This window comes from Pogona vitticeps, chromosome 6 (genome assembly GCF_051106095.1).
Source record: "Pogona vitticeps strain Pit_001003342236 chromosome 6, PviZW2.1, whole genome shotgun sequence".
NCBI classification, from domain to species: Eukaryota; Metazoa; Chordata; class Lepidosauria; order Squamata; family Agamidae; genus Pogona; species Pogona vitticeps.
In genome coordinates, this window is record NC_135788.1 from 67,063,138 (window position 1) to 67,086,392 (window position 23,255).

Consider the following 23,255-nt stretch of genomic DNA (forward strand, 5'->3'; position numbering starts at 1 on the left):
TGAGTAGCTAAATATATAGAGTTATCAAGAAAGCACTGCAAGAGAAAAGGATTAAGCATCCTCTCTAAGCATCACTCCCATAGGCTGCTTTGATCTAGCCTATGCCACATCTGGGTTTGGCAATGTATGAAGAGTGAATATCATATATGCCACTAGATGGAGCAATGGGCACATATATCACCAGTGAAAAAGGACACTGAATGCAAAAATAAGTAATACCTTTATAGAGCACTGCGTGGGACGTGGTGGCGCTGTGGGCTAAACCGCAGAAGCCTATGCTGCAGGGTCAGAAGACCAAGCAGTCGTAAGATCGAATCCACGCGACGGAGTGAGTGCCCGTTGCTTGTCCCAGCTCCCGCCAACCTAGCGGTTCGAAAACATGCAAATGCGAGTAGATAAATAGGTACCATCTCGGTGGGAAGGTAAACAGCGTTCCGTGTCTAAATCACACTGGCCATGTGACCACGGAAAGATTGTCTTCGGACAAACGCTGGCTCTATGGCTTGAAGAGTGGGATGAGCGCCGCCCCCTAGAGTCGGACACGACTGGACAAAAATTGTCAAGGGGAACCTTTACCTTTACCTTTATAGAGCACTAAAAATCATCATAACATTCATGAGCTTTCCTAGATTAAAACACCACTTCAGGTTTGTACCAGTGTGAAGAACTTAAGGTCCAAATGCTCATGGCATGATGGGGTTTGCCCAGCACTTTGCTCTTAAACGTAAACTCCAAAAAGTTCTTGGCAGAGTGGAAATTGCCAGGCATGTCTCTCTTGGATGTAATTCCAGAGACTGGTTGCTGTTTTATGGTTACAGCTTAGACAATTCGTGGATTGAGTGTAACAACCCAATTCTCCAAACAGAAGCACAGGCCATGAATGGAAGATTTTATTCTCTGTAGATGTTTTTAATGATCAGGAGAGTGAAATACTGGTGGTGGTGATCAGTTCTTGTGAACAAAGAAGAGAAAATCAGGAAGAAAACATGCAAAGGTGTTCAATGCTCAAATTTTCTTTAGCCACTTCAAATACCACTTTTTATTTTTAATTCACTAGAGGTTTGCCCAGATGTTTCAAGTGAAATGAAAATTATTACTAAACTAAAAGGTTGTTTCATACTCAAAATCCTGTCTTGATTGTTCATATCTTAGTAAACTAAATTTCTGTAAGTTGGTTGAGAATTGCTAACACTTATTTTCCCCAGGATGCTTGAAAGAGAATGAATATGAGGAAACAGACTGCAGTTACATCTTGTAGAGCAGTGGTTCTTAACCTTTGTTACTCGGATGTTTTTGAACTGCAACTCCCAGAAACCCCAGCCAGCACAGCTGGTGCTGAAGGCTTCTGGGAGTTGCAGTCCAAAACTCCTGAGTAACCCAAGGTTAAGAACCAGTGTTGTAGAGCATTAGTAACTGGCAGTGTATGTGTCTGAAAAGGGAGAATCATCTATATTTCATTATTGAAACGGGCTGTATATAATTAGCTTAATATTGGGGGACCTGCAGTCTGCAAGTCCTTTTCAAATGGACTTCAGGTGTCTCTTGGCCCACTCCAGCTTCTAACCATACGGCAATTCCACTAATTTTTCTTAGGCTGTGTCCACACTGGCATATAGATATATGAATTGCTGGTAGCATGGTTTAGATTGGAAAAAATGACTGTGCCCACACATGTTGCTACTCAGAACGATCTATCCTTCCCCTTTAAGAGCTATTGCACACCTTTCTGGCACAGGGCTAGGGCATTTTTTTTTTTTTTTTTTGGCACAATTCATTGTGATCCAAAAAACGAAGTACCTTTCACCGAAATTACACTGGGGTGACATTAACTGCAGTGATAACCCTGTGTCATAATAGGTGGAGTGTGGCATTGAAATGGATAGAGGGACATCCCCCCCCCTTTTATTATGTTTCTCTTCTGTTTCATTTTTTTAAAAAAAAACAATTACAAATGTTGCTGACAAACTGTAGATGTTAGTTACATTCTACTTAATGATTTGCTGAATCGGTTTGGAAGATGCAGTAATACCGAACTGAGATTGTTCCCGTCAATATCATGATTGTTCTGTTGCTCTTTAATTAGTGTGTTCCCGTTGTTACTAATGCTGGCGTAATCGTATCCCACAATACTTATTTGTGGAAACTTGTAAGTAATGGCCTGAAATATAATAGTACCATGCTAGGCAGATACATTTATTCATCAAAAAGCATATACTGTATGTGAGTACAGGAATGCTCTATCCACTATTGGGTGTGCCTCCCAACAGGCCATATTAAAAAGGCTCTATTCCTCTGAGTTGCTGCTAATTAGAAGAGAGATAAAGCATCCCCCTTCCAATACAGTAGTAATGCAAAAGGTATATAAATGAAACATAGTACTGCTAGAGAATGATGGTATTGTCTGGTTTACCTGATCCTAAGGCATCTGTGACCAACATAATCAAGATGAAGGCACATTCTGTGGATTGTTTTTCTATTTTAAGCATTCATCTAATATAATCCAGCTATTTTATTAGTAGAAGTCAGGGTTCCATTAACAAGTACAAATGGATATGTTCTTCATCTCTTACTTGATCTAATTCCCCCTATCTTTTAGTTATTTTAATGTAATAAATTCTGATGTGTTAAATATGAAGAATCACTTGGAGAGCTTGACTTGGTGTAGCACTAATTACAGTTAGTATCTGTGCTTCCAATTGTACCTGTGCTTGATAGTTTTAAGGCTCAAACTAGACATTACTAGAAAATGCATATTCCCTGCAGTTAATTTATTTTCCCACTACTTAGAGAGTTCCTTAGAAACATTTGAGTTTTCTCAGAAATGCTTATCTAGCCACAGCAGTGAAACTTTAGATTAAGTCCATGCTTACTTTCCAGTAATGAGTCACAAAATGAAGCACACTAGATGCAAGATATGGAGGTGAGGAAAATCTTGTACAGTGAGAGAGCCCCTTTTCTAAAAATGTTGAAATATATTGTCTACATTTGACCTTCAGCTACAAAAGACTTCAGGGAGATTTAGTATTTTGTCTTCATTTGGAACATAACTGAAACCTTGTATCACAAAACTGCTTTATGATAATTTGGCATCTATGCTAACAAACTTACAAAGTAAGTTTTGAGAGATTCTTTTTAAAAGAACAAAATTAATCAATCAGTCATGGTGTATGTTTGTATACTTATGCTGACAGACAGTTACAGAATTCTTGCACTGAAAAGTACCATAATTTTTGTGAAGGTAGGAGAACTTTTCAATTAAACATCAAAATGCTTAAGCCAGGCAACACAATTGGTCTTAAGTGATAGAATTCTTGACCACAGACATGGATAAGAATAGACAAAGAAACATAGGAGACAAGAAGGATGTAAAAATGCCATCATGAACTTTTGTGTCTGGAGAGAACCTCTAATCTAATGAGAATGGATTTTGTTGAAGAGATTGTGCAACTGCAATTAATTATTCATGGCAGCGACATCATTAGGATTTCATTTTGTTTAAAGGCCTCTAAATGACTTAGAAAATTGGGTTAAGTTGAAGAAGAGTTTTCAGGAAAAGGATGGGAAAAGCTTTTCACTGTATTGACTTTAATATTTTCCAATATAGGAAATAGACACATTATTCTTCAACTCTTAAAATCCATACTTTTAATCTGGATTTAAATTTGATCAACAGATCCAGGCAAAGTGGAAGTTATGATGGAGATTTTGCTAAACAGTTTGGGAATAATTAAAACAACACAATCCTAGGTCAGTTCTGGATGTTTTTCTTATCTCTTAAAAGTAGGAATAGTTTTGTTCCCTTAATGCAAAGAATTTTTGGATCAGCTATGAGAAGCAAAGCAAAAAGCAAGTGAAGCATGCAAGACACATCGGAAATGGGGAAAAAGCAAAGCACCAAAAAACAAACACCCCCCCATCGGAAAGGGGGGAAAACTCCAAAAAACAAGCAAACCCCTCAAGACCCATTGGAAATGGGGGGGAACCAAAAAAACAAACAACCCCCCCAAGACCCATCACAGCACAGAAACATAACCCCACCAGCCCAAAACCACTCTGCAAAACCCATCCAGAACAGTTTTTTAAAAGCAGAAAGTAGCACCTTACCTTACCAGGCAGTCTGAAGCCTCCTCTGATCCCACACTCTCTAACTGCTGGGGTGAAAGAGCTACAAAGAAGCAGCCTCTTCACCCACCAGAAGTTAGCAATTTGAATTTCCCATCATTTTTACCTGCCTTTTTCTTGTAGTAACTCGAAGCTCCGCCCACAAGTCAAAGCAAAATTTTGCAGCCGGAGCTGGTTGTAACTCAAAATGGTTGTAAGTTGGGAGGTTAGTAAGTTGAGGCACCACTGTATTTGACTTGGAATAAGAAATCATGGTCTTGTTCAAAAAAGTAATTTCTGCGTTGTTCAGTACAACCTCAAGATGTTGTTTGGTTTTATTATCCCAACCTGCAATATTGTGTGACAGTAATTTTAATGGAATTCTTCGAGACTCATGACAACCCTTCCATGCTCTTTGAGGAGGGTGGAATTTAACAGCCATAATTTCAACACATTGCTAGATCTTTTGAATCTAATTTAAGGGCCAAAGCAGATATCAGATCCACCCTCATAAAATAAAAATAGCTCACCCTAAAAAACAGCACAGTGACTATGTTGTAACCAATGAGGTTAATCTGAGGTGCAATTATTGCTAATTAAAAACTTTCCCCAAAATATATTATGCTAGTTTGAGTGCCAAGTATTGCTGTGCTCCAGAAGAGACATTTTTAGAGGCATGGATGTGTGAGCCTGGGGACCATGCTGGAGTCTGCTTGTTTAAAATGTCTGGCTTCTTCTCTCCTCCACTCCCATTTTCTCTCAATTGTTTGTTTATTCATTTCCTTGTAGTTCCCTCTGCTAATTCACGGACATCATTCAGAAACAGATTTAAACTGAAGCAGACAATCTCCAGTTCTGGCTGTCATTCGGACAAGTGGGTTTGTTTAAAATGGGCTGTTTGCAAAATCCTTCGAACGGCCAGAATGCACGTCTCTGTTTCTTCATTTCAAAGCATGTGGACGGGCGAGAATTCTCATTAATGGAAGACACTCACGTGCTACTGGGGTTGCCAAGTCAGCAGCAGCCCGTTCCCTGAGATTTCAAGATTAAAACGGCAAGTCCTGGGGCAGCCCCTAGTGTTGTCACAGAGGCTGGGCAGGCAAGAGTTGTAAGGGGGCAGAATATTCTTCTGGGCCAGTTGAATATAACAGAAGGAGAATCTAGATATTTGGGTTAATATACCAGCTAACCAGGGAATATGGCAACCTGCAGCCTGGAAAGTAACAACATTTTCAACTGCCAGCCAGGTGGAAAAATATATCCAGCAACTTGGTTTCCTCCATTCTCACTAGTGCTTACATCGGGTTGCCTTACCTAGAGCACACATGTCACGTAGGGAATTTTTCCAGGCCCAGTACTGTCACTGGGCTCATTGGCAGCCCACAGGGAAGTTCCCCCTACTCCAGCCCATATGCCACTGCTGCCATGGCTTGTGTGACAAGAAGTCTCAAGAGCTGCAGTTCTGGTGCCCTTCTAGTCTATTGCTTCAAATGGAACAACAAGTTGCCTTGGGTCCCTTTTTAAGGAGAAAAATGGGCAAACAAACAGACAAACAAACAAACAAGGGCAGCAACCCACTAGCTTTGTCCCTAATCAACTCCACTTGCTTCTGGCTATTTAGTGTGGCAATATTTTTGAAGTACAACACACACACAAATGCTTTCAAGCTGAGTTAGTGAGCCTGGCATCAACTGGAATGGCTTGCCCAGTCTTAGTTTGAAGTCACCCCACAACAAAAAGTATACTTTTCTGCCTCCAGTGCTGCTCGCCCTGAGAAGTGTCTCCCCAGCTATAGAAGTCCAAGTCCAAGACTCCAGCTGGCATAATAAGATGATGCAACCTTATGTGCCAGTGATGGCAGAACCATGAGACACAATTACAGGTCTGAAAAACATTCCCAATAGGACATACATGTAATGACATTCTGGAATATTTGGACTGCAGTATATCAGGAGGCAATAGAGACTTTCTAGTCATAAATGATCACATGCAGGAAGCTTCCATTTTGAGTTCCATGCTTCTGCTGAATAATATGTCACATTCTCTTTTAGGGCCTAACTTGCTGGTGTGTTTTGAGTATTGAAGTACATTTTTTTTTATAATGTGATTTTGATGTGCTAACCAGGGATGGGAGAATATGCAGAGAAGTGGCAGGTAATGTGTGTATTATGCTTAATCCCTCCCTTCATTTTCTTTTCCTCACAAATATTGTTGGGTTCCCTGATTAAGAGATTGGTGCAGTGGTTAAACTGCAGTATTGCAGTCAAGACTCTGCTCAGGACCCGAGTTTGATCCTGACAGGCTCAGGATTGACTCAGCCTTCCATCCTTTCATGTTCAGTAAATTGATTATCCAGTTTGTGGGAGGGGGGTGGCGGCAATGTGTAGCCTGCATAATTAAATCGTAAATCTGCAGAGAGTGCCTTAAATGCTATGGGGTAGTATATAAGCAGCACACTTTCCTTTCCTTTCCCTCAACCATTTAGGATAAATTGTTGGAAGGAGAGGTTGTAGGCAAAAGCCCCTGAGGATCAGAAAAAGAACTGAGTAAGGCCCTTTATCCCTGCAGTCTGCCTCCAGCAAATAGGCACTCTAGCCTCTGTCTCTGTTTTTTTCGCAGTAGAAACTCTGATTTCAGCTACAGAGTGTGTGAATCTATGGACCTAAGTTTGGACAGAAGTATTGCATAAAATGGTTGAATACCATTGCTGATGTTTTACCTAGAATTACAGTTTTTGATAAGGGGTTACACTGCTAAGTGACAGTCCAAGTGGCTAATGAGATGGCAAAGCTTTTCCTGGATGCAGCTGGAAGATTGGTTACGTAGGTGAATGTTCTCTCATTTTTGCAAGGAAGTACTGTATATATATCCTTAGTTGCTTGCAGGATGTTCTGAGCTGAGAAGAAGAGTAAGGAAGAGGTGGGGAAAGATGCTTTTTTGGACTACAGCTCTGAGAATCCAAAATGGGCAGTGATTGTGTTGACTGTACATTTCTTAGTCCAGAAAGGTAAATGGTCTCTTCTCCAGAGCAAGATTGGAGGATTGCCCCGAATATACCTACATCCTCCTCAAATGAAGGGTCCTGCCTGTGCATAGTAGCACATGTGTTGTCCCCTTTCCCCTTATCATGTTCATGAAATTACAAAGACAATGGGCTATGGGGATGGGCAAGATCCCACTCTTCCTCTCAGCGGGATGTTTGTTTGAACATTCCTTATATTAACTAGAGTTGTGACATTGGAGGAGAAAAAGAAAAAACATTCTAGTTACAGTAGGTAGTAGATTTCTCTATGTTGCAGTGATGCCATTGCAATTATTTTTATTCCTCTGTGCACAATTATTCAAAGACAAATTACATTCTTGATTCTTCTTGGTCTCCTGTTTTCTGTGTCAAACATCCCTCGTTAACGGTGCTCATTTCCTTTGTTTTATTAATGAAAGAAATTGACGGGTTCTTGGACAGGCATCTGCAAATACTGGAAATTTTGGATGTTGTTGTTCTTGCTTGCCACATACCCTCCACGGGAATCCTTTATACAGTTTATACATTTTACAGCTCTGTGTTTGAGGCTCAGAAAGAATCCTTGCCCTTGAAGCCAAATGCTCGGCTTTCAACACCATTTCCGTCCGACCAAAGGGAGGGTGGGATTCCCAGCCTCAGGCAGATTTCACAGCTCTCATCTGAAATGAAACACAACGTCTGGGGACAAGGACCATCCTCCACAAACATTGGTAGGAAATGTTTTCCGTGTTAGCTCAGCTTGTGACCACACTGGGAGAATTTGTTTTCACACCAAAGAGATGACTGATTTCTCTGTTTGGGGGAGGAAAACCTATGACTGATGGTAGAGATGGAAAACTCTGTCCTGGCAGAGGCTATAGTCAAGAGTACTGATACTGAAAAGTACAACAGTAATGTTAAACATATGTCATTGACAAAATCCCTCTTGCCGTTCCTTTTCTGTTTTTATACAAATTCTTTTAAAGATGTAGGTTATGATCCAACTTGAACCACACACAACTATTTTCATGCAACAAATAATGCTCCCTGGACATAGAACAGAAATATATATTTGTGCACACTGAAAGAGTTATCTAACCACATTATCCAGTTAATGTTGGTGTCATGCATTATTGTAGTTGCAAATGCATATCTCGATGTGCCCTTTCATTGTAGTCAATGTGTGTATGACTCTACTTTAGCACCTGCACATCCATTGCTGAATCAGGGCCAATTGAATTGGAATATCTCTCAATTTATCAGGAACAGGAAAGAGGTTGACTAGGAGACAGCAGGGATGTTGGCAAGTCTCTGGGTCTGAATCCCAAGTCTGAGTCTGAGTCTTTGGTACCAAGTCCTGAGACTCAAGTCCGAGTCCCTATTAAAAACAAGCTCTTTTCCCCAGAAAAACGGGATGGGGTAAGTGGGTTCCAAGTCATGAGTCGAGTCTGAGTCATTTTAAAAAAGCAAAGAAACTGAAGTCAAAGCACTGGTGTGACTTAGGTCTGACTTGACAGCGAGTCCCACTGCTTGAGTTCCTATCCCTGGGAGACAGTGGGCGTCCCAGTCTTTGATGCTCCATCGCATTCCGGTTTTAAAAGCTTCCTTTCTTTTGGCAACTTTTGACAACTTTGGCTTTAGTTGGAAATTCATAGGATTTTACCGCTTATGAACATTCTTATTTTTTTCTTATTTGGAATGTAGTTCGATGTTTGTACTGAATGTTGGAATCTCCTCCCTTGTCCATGCCTAAGGTAATGGCCATGACTTGCTTAAAAAATAACTGCAAGCACAGCCCCCAATTTCTTAGGCTTGTTTCCTTTGGATCTAATGCCTCTTGTATTTCAATAAGGCTTATGATTATTTAGGCTCATTTTCTGTTTTCAACTCTTCCCAGTTTCAGATTAGTCCTGTCATTCTCAGGCAAGTGGTTTGGCAGAAAAGTACTTGAAGGCTTCCACAGAGAAGGTAGCCCACCCTGATTTTACATAATTTGCTTTCTCGCCTCCTTCCCATTAATCTATACCTGGCACTTCTACCACATCTTTGCACAGGTAATAATTAAAGAACAGGTAGGTAAAATGATAAAATTTATAATTTAAATTATGACAGCATATACCAAGATCCAGGTCTATCGAGCCTGTGTCCTGAGTATACTCCTGTCCTGCAGTGAGTCCTGGACCCTTCCTGCATAGCAGGAGAGGAAGTTAAACATATTTCCTATGTGTTGATTCCAATGCATTTTTGGTATCACCTGGCAGGACAAAGTTCCAAATAGAGTAGTCCTAGAATGAGCTGGAATTTTTAGCATGTATACTTTACTGAAACAGTGACATGAACGCTGGCTTGGGCATGTTGTGAGAATGGCTGATGGCTGGATTCCAAAAGATCTCCTGTATGGAGAATTAGTGCAGGGAAATTGCCTCAGAGGGAAACCTCAGCTGCGATACAAGGATATCTGCAAGCGGGATCTGAAGGCCTTAGGAATGGACCTCAACAGATGGGAAACCTTGACGTCTGAGTGTTCAGCCTGGAGGCAGGTGTTGCATTACGGCCTCTCCCAATTTGAAGAGACCCTTGTCCAGCCAGCTGAGGCAAAGAGGCAGTCCCAAAACCAGCAAAACCAGGGAGCTGGACAGGGACAGATTGTATTTGTCTTCAGTGTGGAAGGGATTGTCACTCTCAAATTGGCCTTCTCAGCCACACTAGACACTGTTCCAAGTCCTCTATTCAGAGCACATTGCCATAGTCTCTCAAGACTGAAGGAAGCCTACTATGTATGTGTGTGTGTGTGCAAGCTTTGAACAGTTGACTAAGTGGAAAAAATGGTCCCCACACCCACAGAATTTGCCAACCCAGTAGTAAAGGATTTTATCCTGAAATATAGCAAAACACTTGGATGGGTGGGTGGGGGTAAAGCAGCAATAGTGAGGGGAAAGGACCTGGGAGTTTTGGGGATTAGCAATGGAGCCCTTTTTGTGGGCTTTGCCAAATGCCCACTAATTCCAGCCATGCAACTGGCTCCCTTTTAGATCATGGTGGCTTTTGGAAACTCTCAGTGAGTCCCCTCAAGGTACACATCTAGCTAGAAAAGGAGGAGGGAGCGACAGGATTCATGAGACAGATGGCTTCACTGCATAGGTATCAGCAGTGGGATCCAAACAGATGGAAATAGAAAATGCATCCGCTCATCAGAGGATAGGTTACTGATTCCCCCCTCCCCTTTGACTAGGGTAGATTTTCATATGGAGTGAAAGGCTGCCAAAGAGTGGAAGAAGGGTGGAAAAGTGGAACAATGTGTGTGGTCCTCAGGCCAGATTCCAACATATGGAGCCTGGGCTTGCTGTGAACAATGCCTGTATGCGCCAAACACATCCAAGACACTGCTATGAATGCAGTGTCATATCTGGGTGCTGAAAATGGAGTTGTTCTAACAGTTTACCTGATATCTTTTCAATGCCTGCTGGAAAGATTCTTTTGTGGCTGTGCAGAAAATGGCTTTGAAATGGCTCTCCAAGCTGAAAACCAATCTCATCTGAAACTGTGTTTTGCTTCTTTGTGGAAAATATGCAAGGTCATCAGCTGCAGATGGTTTTGTCAGCGATACATAAATCATTCAGAGTTTGCTTAATATCTGGCTGAAATTCACTTAAAAAGAGAACATGAACCAACTTACTTTAACGATTGAAAAATTTCAGTGAGCCAGGGGTCAGTTATGAAGGTTTCTAAATAAAGAGGTCTGAAACCAGAGTAACGATTAGGTGCGGTTCTACATTATACCCAAAACGTTTTGCATAAAGGATAGAAGGTTCATTCAATACTTCATAAGTAAAATGAATGGAGAAAAGTACATGTGGGAAAACAATCCCTGAAATAATCGCCTTGTCTAGTTATCCCTTGTGTTTGCAGGGTCCTGCTGCCCATACAGAACTCTTCAGCTCTTGAAAGTTCTCCCCCATTCAGTGTAATGGAGACAGACTGGTTTCCTTCCATGTTTTCCTTGGTCACATGTGCAAGGTTGTTTTATCTTCAAAGAAATGGGAGAAGCAGGCTTAGATAAGAGCTCCATATGCACATAAAATCCTACAGCAGATCTGGATGTGGTAAGAAGTCAGTGACAGTAGCTTTGTGTTATAAGTTTTAATTTTGTTTTTCATTTGTAATTGGAATTTTTATTTAATTAATTTAATTTTTCACATACATTCTTATCAACAATTTTAGTGGGGCTGACAAAAGAATAGTGATCTGGCTAAGGAACCCCTAAGGAAGCACCAATTAAGTATCCAGGTAGTATTCCAGCCTGCGAGATAGGCTATATTGGCATTTCCATTTTCACAGCACAGAGCTGAAGCTAAAAGGTAGCTATAAGCATTATCCAGAAAATTCATGACTGAGTAGGATTTCTCCTTCAGTTTCCAGATTCAAGTTAAAATGCTTTAGCTACCTTGGACAAAGTTGAATCAAAACATTAGTCTGAAAAGCAAATATAGAAGTAGTAAATATTTAAATCCGTGTAAGATAGAAAAGGCAGTCCAGTACACTCGACTCCAGAATCTAGAAGATAATGTAACAGAAAGATCTTCACACAACTTGCTAGTTGTTGACTTAAGAGGGAATTCCATTGAGCCAATGGGTCTTAACAGTGAAGTGAAGAATTATGTGAGACTTACTTTTGAGTTAGCAGGCCTAGGATTGTGCACACTGTGTTCCAGCAGATGTTCATGTCACATCCCACTTCATTTCTGAAATCCTGAGATGGCCTTCGGCAAACAAATGACCTCTCAGCCCAGCAGGCCATCTGCAATCTAAGAACAAAAATGCTGACGTATCTGAGGGGGTTGTAGTAAAGATTATTCAGATAATATATATGAATTAGCCTGAACACTCATAAATGATATATAAATATGAAGTATTATGATGATCAGCAAATTTAAACCAATTTGCAATTTACGTAATTTCCAGTTAAATTAATGTATCTCCAAAACAAGTGTCTTTAGGATCTAGTTGTTATAGAGGATATGCTTGACTGGACTAAGTTTTGCCTACAAGATTAGAAATGACTTGAACTCTAGGTAACAGAAGCTGAAGTACTTAAATTCCCACTTTCTACATTAACATAACTAAATCAATTTCAATCCAGATAGATAGTCAGCTCAGTAGCTAATGACCAAATGAAACAAGCTGAATAACTGTGGTCTTTTATATAATCTCACACAATTATATTACCTCCCAATTACTTTTTTGACCTTTTAAGGACTGCACTTCCCCTAAAACACACACTATCTGCAATCCTGAATGTCCTTCTAATGCATAATGTACTGAATAAATCAATAGATCAGGAAGAGTGAGTATCTGACTTGTAAATTCTGTTTGTAATACCCAGTTCAATGAAAGATACACTACTTGTTTCAGTGATTTTTCCTCTTGTGCATAAATGCTCACATTAAAATATAGTTAAAATAGTTAGTCTTTAAGGTGCCACATGTTTTTGTCTTTTTTGTTTTGTTTTGTTTCTTTGGATTTTGCTTGATATGCTTGCACAGACTACCTCCTCTAAAACTCTTCCTCTAAAAAAATCAGCATTGATGCCTGTCTTTATATTCCATACTCTCGACTCAGCTGGTCTATTTTTCCAAAATGTTTAACTGAGAAGAGATTTATATTTTTAAAGATTATTTGGTTGGAAAGTTTTAAATAAACACAGGGAGATTAACACCTGACACCCTTAAAATTTATTTTATTTTTAAGCTGCATAGAAAAACTCATTCAATATGAGTGATTTAAATTTATGGATATGGAAAATGCTTATTGAAAATGTATGTGGGTGTAGCGTTCACTGCTTGTTATGCAAAATAAGTCATGTATTATTCATGTACTAGGCAAATGTAGTGGTGAGGCGGAGCCAAGAGAGAGGTTAAAAGGCGGAGCCTGAGAAGAGTCGTCAATCAGTCAGAGAGTGAGTTGGTGTGAGTCAGGGAGAGATAGATAGATAGAGAGTTAGTCAGAAGAGAGAGTTAGAGACTGGTTAAGATAAATAGATAGAGAAGGTGGAAATTATATGGCAAGAGAATAGTATGTACATCTGAAGAACTTCTGTGATTAATAAATTGGCTTCACTTTAATAAATAAGTTTTGTTTGCATTCAAAATACAAGTGTCTGATCAAACATCATTATTTTGTGGATTGAGGTAATCCACAGGTGGCAGTGAAAGGAAAACACAACTGGAGACTTTGTGAGGGCAAAAAACGTAAGTGCCTCAAGGAGGTGAATGTCACAATGGGTGTCCAGTGGTGGGATCCAAAAGAATCCAGTCAAGCCAGAGTTAAAAGTGAATTTTGTTTGAGTCAAAGGTACCTTTTAGTCTGTGGTAAAGAAGTAGGTTATCTGCTAGTGCTTTAGTGGTAAAGCTTAGTGGTGGGGCTTCTGATCCCACATCTGGGGGGACTAAACATAGTGAACCACTCTGAAGGGAAAGTTCCTTTTGAGGTTACCTCAGGATTTGAACAGACCCAGTGGGCTAGTTTAAAATCCAAGGCTCTGAGAGTTAAGGGAGCGCTTGTGGATAAAAAGCAGAAGCCAGGGTCAGAACAGTCTGAGGTGAAAGGAACATAAAAAGCAGAGGCTTGAAAACAGAATTTGTTTTTAATCTGGAGGCAAAAAGGTTGTCTCTGACCAAGAAAAGTCATGGCTGGCATGGTGCCAGAAAAAGTGTAGCCATCTTTAGCTGCCAAGTGAGAACTACATAGTAGCCCAGAAAAACACTGGGAAAAGAAAACGACAGTGGAAAAGTGTTTTAAAAAGAGGCCTGACTAACTCTGCAATAGAAACCAGCTCTTATCAAAGAAGTATACATACTTATGTCAACCAAAAGAATTAAAAAGCTAAGAATGGAGGTAATTGACCCTCAAGAGGCACAAAGTTTACCTCAGGAAGTGGAGGGAAATGGAGACTCTCTAGCTATGGAATGGGAGGAGACTCATGAGGGTGCCTCAGGGAGAGAAGGTGTTCTAAGCTCACCAGATTTTGAGAAATGGAAGCTGGAATATGAATTTAAATCGAAGGAGCTAGCTATGAGAAATCAATTAGAATTGGAAAAAGCCAGGGCAAAGGAGAGAGCAGAGGCCAGACAAATAGAATTAAGAGAGAGAGAAATGACATTTGAGCAGGAAAAAATCCAAATAGAGATGAGAGAAAAAGCTGAGCAAGAAAACAAATGGAGTTGGAGTTAAAACAAATGGAATTTCAAATGGAAATGAAAAGATTAGAATTGGCTGCTCAAAACAATAATAGTAATAACAATCACTTCTCCAGTGAGGGAAACCTCTCAAAAATCAGCTTAAAGAAATTTCCCCAATATAGAAAAGGAGACTGCCCTGAATCTTTCCTCACATCATTTGAAAGGGCATGCTGGGACTTTAATGTTAAGAATGATGAAAGGATGATGGTTTTGAGATCCCAAATAAGTGGAGATTTAGCTGAGCTGTATTCTCAGATGCCTCTGGAGCAAGCTAGAGATTTTGAAGCATATAGAAAAATTGTATTTTCTAGATTTGGCATCAGTGCAAAACACCTGTGGAGAAAATTTCATTCCCTGACCAAAAAGCCTGAAGAATCTTATTCCCAGATAGGAGCTAAACTTCTTCAATGTTTGGACAAATAGATGGAATGTGAGAATGTCACTTCTCTAGAGCAAATGAAAAATGTGATTGGGTTGGAACAATTTTATTCTATTTTGCCTGGGGAATTGCGTTATTTAGTTAAGAACAAAAATCCTAAAAATTTATTAGAAGCAGGTGAAACAATAGATTACATTGGGCAGATTAGAGACTACAGGTTCTCTGAAATAAATTTTAACAGGCAAATTCGGACCATGTCACATTCCCAGGAGGTCTCAACAGGCAAAAGTCCAATATTGGAAGTCCAGAAGATGCAAAGCAGATACCACAATGCCAAAGCCAAAACACAAACCATAGTCAGACTCCAAAGCCAAGGGTCCAGAGAACAAGGTCCAAGATAAGCAGGAGTGTGGATGCAAGCCAGAGTGTTGACTTGTTGATTCCACAACTTCCAAGCCTTCTAGGTGCAGATTATATAGCACAAACAGCCATCAAACTCCTAGAAGTCTTCCATCCTGTTAAAACTCAGGACTGGTTGACTTGATGTTCCTGTGGGAAGCATTCATGCAATTCTCTGACCTCCGTGTCACGAGTCTTTGCCAAAGTTTAGCTCTCACTCTGGCTACTGGGTGGGGGAGAATCTGGTGGTGAATCAGCTGTCTGTGCTTCTAATTGCCCAGCATTTTCCTCAGCTGTAATTAACCCCTCAGATTCCAGATCTTCTTTAGCTGAACTCATGACATACCACCATAAGAAACCCTTTAATAAAAATTACGTCAGCAAAGCACCAGGGAAAGAAGGCCAGAGTGGCGCCTCACCTAAATTGCCTAGTCCTAGTCCACTGAAATGAATGAACCCTATGGAACAGTTTAATAGATCGCCTTGGAGTGAGCGAAGAAGACAGTGCTGTAACTGTGGAGAGTTCAGTCATTTACAGTTCAATTGTATGAAAAATAAACTTAATGTTGGGAAGAATGATGGTCAGACCAAGAACGTATACTGCTGGAAAACTACAGAAGCTACTGAAAGCAGTAACCAAGGTTCTGTCTCCATGGAAACCGGCACAACAGAAAATTCTGATCTGCCACTAGCCCAGGTCATGCATTGTTTTCTAATAAAGGCAGAAGATATTTTAATACATAACCCTGGTGAGAGGATTCTTATTAATGAAAAGTCTTATGTAGCACTGGTTGATATTTGTTCTAACGTAACCCTGTGTCATCCTGAGGTGATTCCTAAAGAGCAAATTCTCCCAAACCAGACTGTTACCATCAAGGGAATAAGTTCTACTCCAATGATTTTACCCATCGCTAAAGTGAAAATAAACTATAGAGATTGGATCGGAAATTGGTATGTGGCAATTTCTGATCAAATTCCTGCACCTTGTTTAATTGGTCTATATCTAACTAAACATGTGCAGAGTGCTTTTGAAGTAACAGGTTCCCTGAGAGTGCAGTTAACAATCCCTAAGGGAAAAATGGAATCCCAAACCTCTGAATCAAACCAGGGATGCCCCAAGTTAGAATAGAACCATGAGGTAACCAAAATGGCTAATGAGGTTATTGTGAAAACCCCTAATGATCCTTCCTGTATTGAGGAACAGATGGAAGATAGTACTTTGAATGATTGTACTACAAAAGTTAGAAAGAATCCCATTCCACTGACCCTTGAATACCCAGAGAAGTCTGTAACCGATAAAGACATGAAATATAGGGTTTACATTTGATAGAGCATGTTAAGAGTGCTTTTGTACTTACATACTCACAAGGGGGCCAGGAATCACCCACTGCAGCAGAAATGGATACAGTAGAAGAGGGAAGCCTGGAGGGAAAAAGTATCTTTGGAAGTCAGCCTAATTATCATCCAGGAACTGATCTTACTTTTCTAAAGAATTCAAATAAAAATAGTTTGGCTCAGGAGCAGATGGAGGAAATTAGTTTGGTAGGTTGCTTTGAAGCAACCACCAGTACAGCCACTTTATTATCTCCTGGATGCCCTGAAAGGTCCTGCAAGGATAAGGAGAATTTATATAGAAAAAAGTCCTTAGAAGTGGCAGAGCCAAGCTTGGGATGTACTCATGAAAAACAAAAAGGCTTGTATGAGGCCCAGGAAAGAGTATTCTGTCCTGAGGACCAAGTAGTAGAACTGAGAATTATAGAGGGGAGAAAATTGCTTTCGGCAGGGGTGGAACAAGTGGTCCTTAAATCCTTGCAAGGCAACCCCCTATCTAGCGTATCACTGAATAAAGAAATAGAATCAGCTAACATATTCAATGCAATGAAAACAAACCAATTCTTGATTGCACTTAAGAGAAACTTGCATGAGAATATTAAAGTGACCCATGATAGTGGTCCCCCACATAGGGAAAACCTTGTAATGAAAGTACCTGTGGGTGAATGTGTGAGTGAGGAGGAAGGCGTAAGCCCTGCTGTCTTAAAGAGGGATGCATCCAGAGGTGTTCGTGAGGAGGAGAGGGAACTGCCTACCCTTTCCCCAGCTGAGAAAGTGAAGCCCCAAGTCAGACTTAAAGCAGACGTCACTAACAAACGACAAGCAGAGGACATCCAGTGGACAACCGAGTGGCCGATGACCTCCAGTTGACGGAAGAGAACCCGGAAGAAGGAGCCAGTGATCATCAGAGGGACCCCTGAGTGCCAGCAGTCGTGTTTCCAGCTGAAGGCAGCAGTAATGACCGGACCAGTCCACGGCACACCTGACTACAACAGGAAGGTGAAAGACTTGGACTTTGCAAACCACGGAGTAAAAGGGACTCAGATCGTGCCTCAAAAGCCAAATGACTGATGGAGGTGATAAACAAAATTAGTAATGTATAATACATGTTCTGTTTGTAAATAGTGATGAAAAATTGAATATTGATGGACAGAAACGTGGAGAATGATTCAAGGACTTTTAAAATAAACCTGAATGGACTATTGATTAACTGATTAATTATCTATGATAAAGTTTCCTGATTATGGTATGGTTATGTAAGGTTGAAATATTAAATGTAGTAAGTATAAATGATAAGGTAAAGTATATTATTGAATTGTATTGGAATGTTTAGTGTATTAAGATATTGTGATGGCTATATAGCCTGTTGTTTTGCTTGCAGAATGTTGCCAGAGGGTAAGTAGAGTTTGATTCAATGATGCACGTTTGTCTGTGATGTACAACGTGTTTCCCCTCCCAAACAAACATATTTAAGGTGGGATGTATGTAGCGTTCATCCCTTGTTATGCAAAATAAGTCATGTATTATTCATATACTAGGCAAATGTGGTGGAGAGGCGGAGCCAAGAGAGAGGTTAAAAGGCGGAGCCTGAGAGGAGGAGTCAGTCAGTCAGAGAGTGAGTTGGTGTGAGTCAGAGGCAGTTAGTCAGAGTCAGAGTGTCAGGGAGAGAGAGAGAGTTAGAAGAGATAGAGATAAGAGTTAGAGACTGGTTAAGATAAGTAGATAGAGAAGGTGGAAATTATATGGCAAGAGAAGAGTATGTACATCTGAAGAACTTCTGTGATTAATAAATTGGCTTCACTTCAATAAATAAGTTTTATTTGCATTCACAATACAAGTGTCTGATCAAACTTCATTATTTTATGGAGTGAGGTAATCCACAGGTGGCACTGAAAGGAAAACACAACTGGAGCCTTTGTGATGGCACAGAACGTACGTGCCTCAAGGAGGTGAATGTCACAGTGGGTTCAGAGGAATTCTGATATCTTGGCTCCTGAGGGAGCTGAATTTAAGCTGAACTGCTCAATTCCACAATGGCATTTTAATGGTTTTTATGGTTTAGGCAAACTGTATGATGATCAGAATAGTTTTATATGGAGGGTATATGACAGGTCATGAGGACAAAATCCATGCAATGAGGACAAAATCCATGCATAGTCAAGCTGGTGAACTGGCTGACCTCTATATAGCAGTTCCTGAAATGTCAGAAATCAGCTGTGTGTTGCTGAGGATTCCAAAGCATATTTATGATTACTCTGTTAAATGCATCATTCTTGCTTTGCAGGTTTCACTACTTAATTTACTTTTCATGTACCAAATCTAGCAAGCAACGATGCACAGTAAGATGGTCTTGGCATCTGCTACACAACAGTTAAAATCCTTTCCTTTCTTTGAAGTAGGGATGTGCACCAGCACCAGAATTTGGATTAGGAATTTGGATTTAGAATTGGGAATTTCAGCCCTTTTGATTCAGAATTTGGAATTTTAAGAATTCAGATTTCCAGGTATCTGGAACTCTGTTACAGTCAATATCAATATTATATTGTTGTTATTTTCCCTTTAAAAACACCCAAACAGCTAAAACATTTTAAAGGATTTCTCTGTGTTTCCTCACACCTCCCCAGTGATTGTACTGAACAAATAGCGTGCACACCAACAGCCAACAGTACCTAGGTATCAGTAAGTGTTTGTAACGGGCATACTGACTGAACCCTGAAGAGTGGAAATGCAAGCAGGAAATGCCAGCGGCATTGGGGAAGCAGAGGACAGGTGCATTGCAGAGTGGGCAAAATACACCAGGCAGCACTGGCGGGCAGATTAGAGCAGCAGATACTCTGCGATGGGTGGGAATCATGCTAACAGCAAGGGGCAACGCACAGTTGAATAAGTGAACACATTCTTGGATTAGCAACTGGAAGAATGTGAGCAGAGCATGCCATTCTCTCCTAGTTCAAAGGGACTTCAGGGAAGCTCTGTAATCATACATTGAGCTTAGAGAAAATGTTTTTCTATAGATCTAGGTTCCAGGCATGAGCATTATGGACTGACAATGTCCCTTGCCTGAGAGAACACTCTTTCACTGGGCATGCTAGTTGGTGAGCAAGACTGCAGTCCTATTGCCACTTTGGCCAGATCTCCCCAAACAGACACCTTCTCAGCCCAATGAGACAAGGGATTATATTTGGTGTGCCCTGCAAAGCACCCTGAACTACTAGGTTGACAGTATAAGCCAGACAATGTACCCCTTTCATCTTCCCAGGCTGCAGTGCTGCCACCACATTTGCCCCCTTGTCTGTGACTAACAGACCTTGCCTTTCTGCGGTTAGACTCCATTGCTGCCGCGTGTCCCTCAGAGCCTCCGGAATATTGTGAGCTGTGGGGCTGCCCTCCATCACAGCCACATTCAACAGAGTCTACTCTTATGTGTTGCCTTATGCCCGATGTCTTCATCTCTCACCAGTGGCCTGTTAGGGAGAGAGAGGCATGTTTTGCACCCTGGCTGCACTAAATGTAAAATGTACCACTTGTACGCTCATCAACAGCTGCTGTACCAGTTGCCTTACATTCAAAGAGAAATCTGGCACCATTCTGTGGCTAAGGGTTGTTTGAAATGACAATTGGTAATGGAGTACTAGTTCTGCCACAAACCTATAGAAACCAGTGTCCTCCATCAGAGAGAATATCTGGTCATCTGGCAAGGAAAAATTAGAGTTTTGCTTTCTAATCTATAGGAGTGAGACTCTATTAAAATTACTATTACAGATATTAATGTTAAATTTAGATCTGTATATATTTGGAACTCTCTGAATATGGTATCATTTGTTGAATTCCAAATATTTCCAAATCTGTATGCACATCCCTACTTTGAATACTGCTTGAACTGGGACCAGTCCATCCCTATTGTCACTACTGAATTTTGTGTGTGTGTGTGTGTGTGTGTGTGTGTGTGTGTGTGTGTGTGTGTGTGTGTGTGTTTGTGTGTGTGTGTGTGTGTGTGTGTGTGTGTGTGTGTGTGTGTGTGTGTAGACCTATGGGGGCTCCCTACAAATATAATGAGTGGCAAGTCCCATGACTTTAAAAAGCCCGTATAACACAAACATTATGTGCATGAAAATATAGTAATTCAATTGTATAGCATCTGGCAAAAAGAACCAGGCATTGCATACAAAATCATATGTACAAACAAATTACTGGCTTGTAGCCAAATCTTGTACTGTACTTTCATGCTTTGACTAATATAAACAGATATGGTTAGAATCTGTAAACTGAAAAACTCAATCAAGGGCTTAAAATTTTGGGGGCATTTTCAACATTTCCATGGCAAATCCAAAATAGAAAAAAACTCTGTGCTGCCTACTTCCCTTGTTGATACCCTAAGCACATACTTATTTTGCTTAATAATAGTTAATGCGGGGCTGTATGTATGTACATGTGTACATGCATGCGCGCACTCTCTCTCTCTCTCCAGGTGTATATTTGAGAAGAAAACAAAAGGATAAGACTGCAGGTTTTCTTGGCGGGGGAGGGGAGAGTGAGACTGAACAAAACAAAGGAAGCTGAGCTGAGCTGTATTCTGCAAAAATCCTCAGATGTGGGTGGTCCCCAGTAACTTAGTCAGAGAGCATAGCCTTCTTCTTCTGATAAGCCTGTAAATATATCACAAAAATGGCACAAATCTCTAGTGATCTAAACAAGAAAAAGTGCTAGCACTGCCACTATTCCAGAAAAATACTAGGGCAGATTATAAAGTAGTCACTCTACAGGCACCTCGAAAACATTGCGGTAATAACTAGAAGACTCCGCTTTGTTGTTTAGCAGGGAGGCTATAGGGTATAGGCTCTGTACATATCACTGGGAGTAACTGTCACTGGACAATGCAATGCAGAATTCCAAGAAAAAATGCCATGGAGGGATAATGTATTCTATGGTGTATTTTAAAATACCAATTAATTACATAAATAGAAACAAATCAAGCTACTAATCATGAGTAAAATTTGCAGGATTATGCTCGGTTTTACTCATCCTGAGAACAAGAGGAAGAACTGCTTACGCTCATGTTAAGTGGGCCTGTGCTTCCAAGGCACAAAGGCGCTTTATCTACCTTTGCATTGAGATTTACCTTAGTTATATATTTTCTACACCATTCTCGTGTTTCTGCTGAGTCAGCATCCTGATGGCTTCTGTTTGCATTTTAGCCAATAGTTTCTTCCTTCTTTCACCTTTCATGCTATGCTCCTTGGTTTCTTTCCCACTCTGCTCTATAACCTTGTTCTGCAGCTGTGCTCCCTTTCCCCCTCAGATCAATCCACTTCAATAGTTAAAGCCACAAAGTGGGTCATTTAGCCTGGCAGAGTGAAAGCTCTGATGGCAGCTCAATCACTTTAATCTTTTAAACATACTCCTTAAATTAACCTCCAGTAAAATATTGCAGTACTGTAATTAGGTGGTTTACATTTTAAATGCTTCTCCTTTTTATGTACAGTACTTTCCCTCCATAATACTGAAGCAAGCAAACCAACTGGATTTCTGCTGTCTTTATAGACAACAATTCTTACAATCAGGAGGCTACAGTTGCAAAAATGGAAGAATGTTGGAGACCTGTGCATGCTGGGGAAATGAGGCTGTGTGTAATATTGGGGGACAGGCCTGGCCCTCTGGGATGTTCAGAACAAGGCATTGGCTCACCTTTTTAGAGATATAGATTGGAGAGGCCCTTCCTGACCCATCATTTGAGGCAGGAGTCCCACCTTGCCTCAATCCATCATTTTGCCACTTCTCTGGTTTCTGAGGTCATCATAACCATAAGAGATGCATATTTATCATGACTGTAGTATTTGCATTTGATGCCCAGTACCACTTGGCATGTTTGACTGAATTTCTAAGGCATTAATTCCAGGAAATGGATGAAATACCTGTTGCAATAATCAAAGCAGAAAAGAGCTCACTCTGGTACTATAGATAGGAAGTATACATTCTATAATTAAAAGATTTTCTTATTAAGGACACATAGCCCTTATACAAAATTTAGCAACCATATTTATTGCTATTGAGATAGGGAAGTTGACAAAAAGATAATTTTGTAATTATCATGTGTTTTGCTTTATATAATGTTAACGATTTTGTAAACAATGTTTTACATATAATTTTTGTTATGTTAGGTCTCTTTGACCACTCCTTAGTAGTGGGAATACATGGTAAAATAACAGCAACAACAATTATTGTTATTATTATTTGGAAAGACCCAGTGGCTTATTACCTGCATTGTGCCTCCTATTAATGCATTTGTATCTTTATTCAACTTGTTGATCCCAGGTTTCAGGACAATTCAGACTTAAAGCACATGTTGGGGCTGAGTGCAATTCAACTCTTGAGCCGGATGTGTTTTGAATATCAGTAGTCATGAACCTCCATGAGCAAAGCACACCACTGCTAGAAACTGAACTGAATCATGAACTGAAAATTAAAACTAGCTGCAGTTCTAAGCATGCTTTCTGCTTACTAAAAAAGAGTAAAAAAGACTTAAAAACAAATTCACCTTGCTGATTAAATGCAAATTTGTTTAATTGCCTAAGCAGTATAATCTATGAATTAAATAAATCAAAGCTTACAAAGCCTTAAAAGAACACAAATGAGTACAGCTTCATTATGAAACATTTAACTAACTTTGCTCTATTTCTTCTTGAAGTTAAGTAGAATTCAGAATATGCTGTATGAATACTGTTTTGCATATATTTCGAAATATAGCTGAGGAAAGGAAAAAATGTCTCCCACTTATATAGCTTAATCAGTGTTTACACAGTTTTAC

At 40.2% G+C, this 23,255-nt stretch overlaps 1 long non-coding RNA gene and 1 pseudogene across 1 annotated transcript in view; one reads left to right on the plus strand and one right to left on the minus strand.

Moving 5' to 3' along the window:
• Nucleotides 1-4,636: 4,636 nt before the first annotated feature.
• LOC140701554 (U4 spliceosomal RNA) lies at nt 4,637-4,788 on the plus strand (annotated as a pseudogene).
• Nucleotides 4,789-8,922: 4,134 nt separating this feature from the next.
• LOC110076218 (uncharacterized) overlaps nt 8,923-23,255 on the minus strand; it is a 60,304-nt gene continuing 45,971 nt past the window's right edge. Inside the window, exons 2-3 of the long non-coding RNA XR_012088452.2 lie at nt 11,773-11,907; nt 8,923-11,129 (exon numbers count right to left, since the gene is read on the minus strand). This is a non-coding gene — a long non-coding RNA (uncharacterized LOC110076218). The remainder of the gene's footprint in view (nt 11,130-11,772; nt 11,908-23,255) is intronic.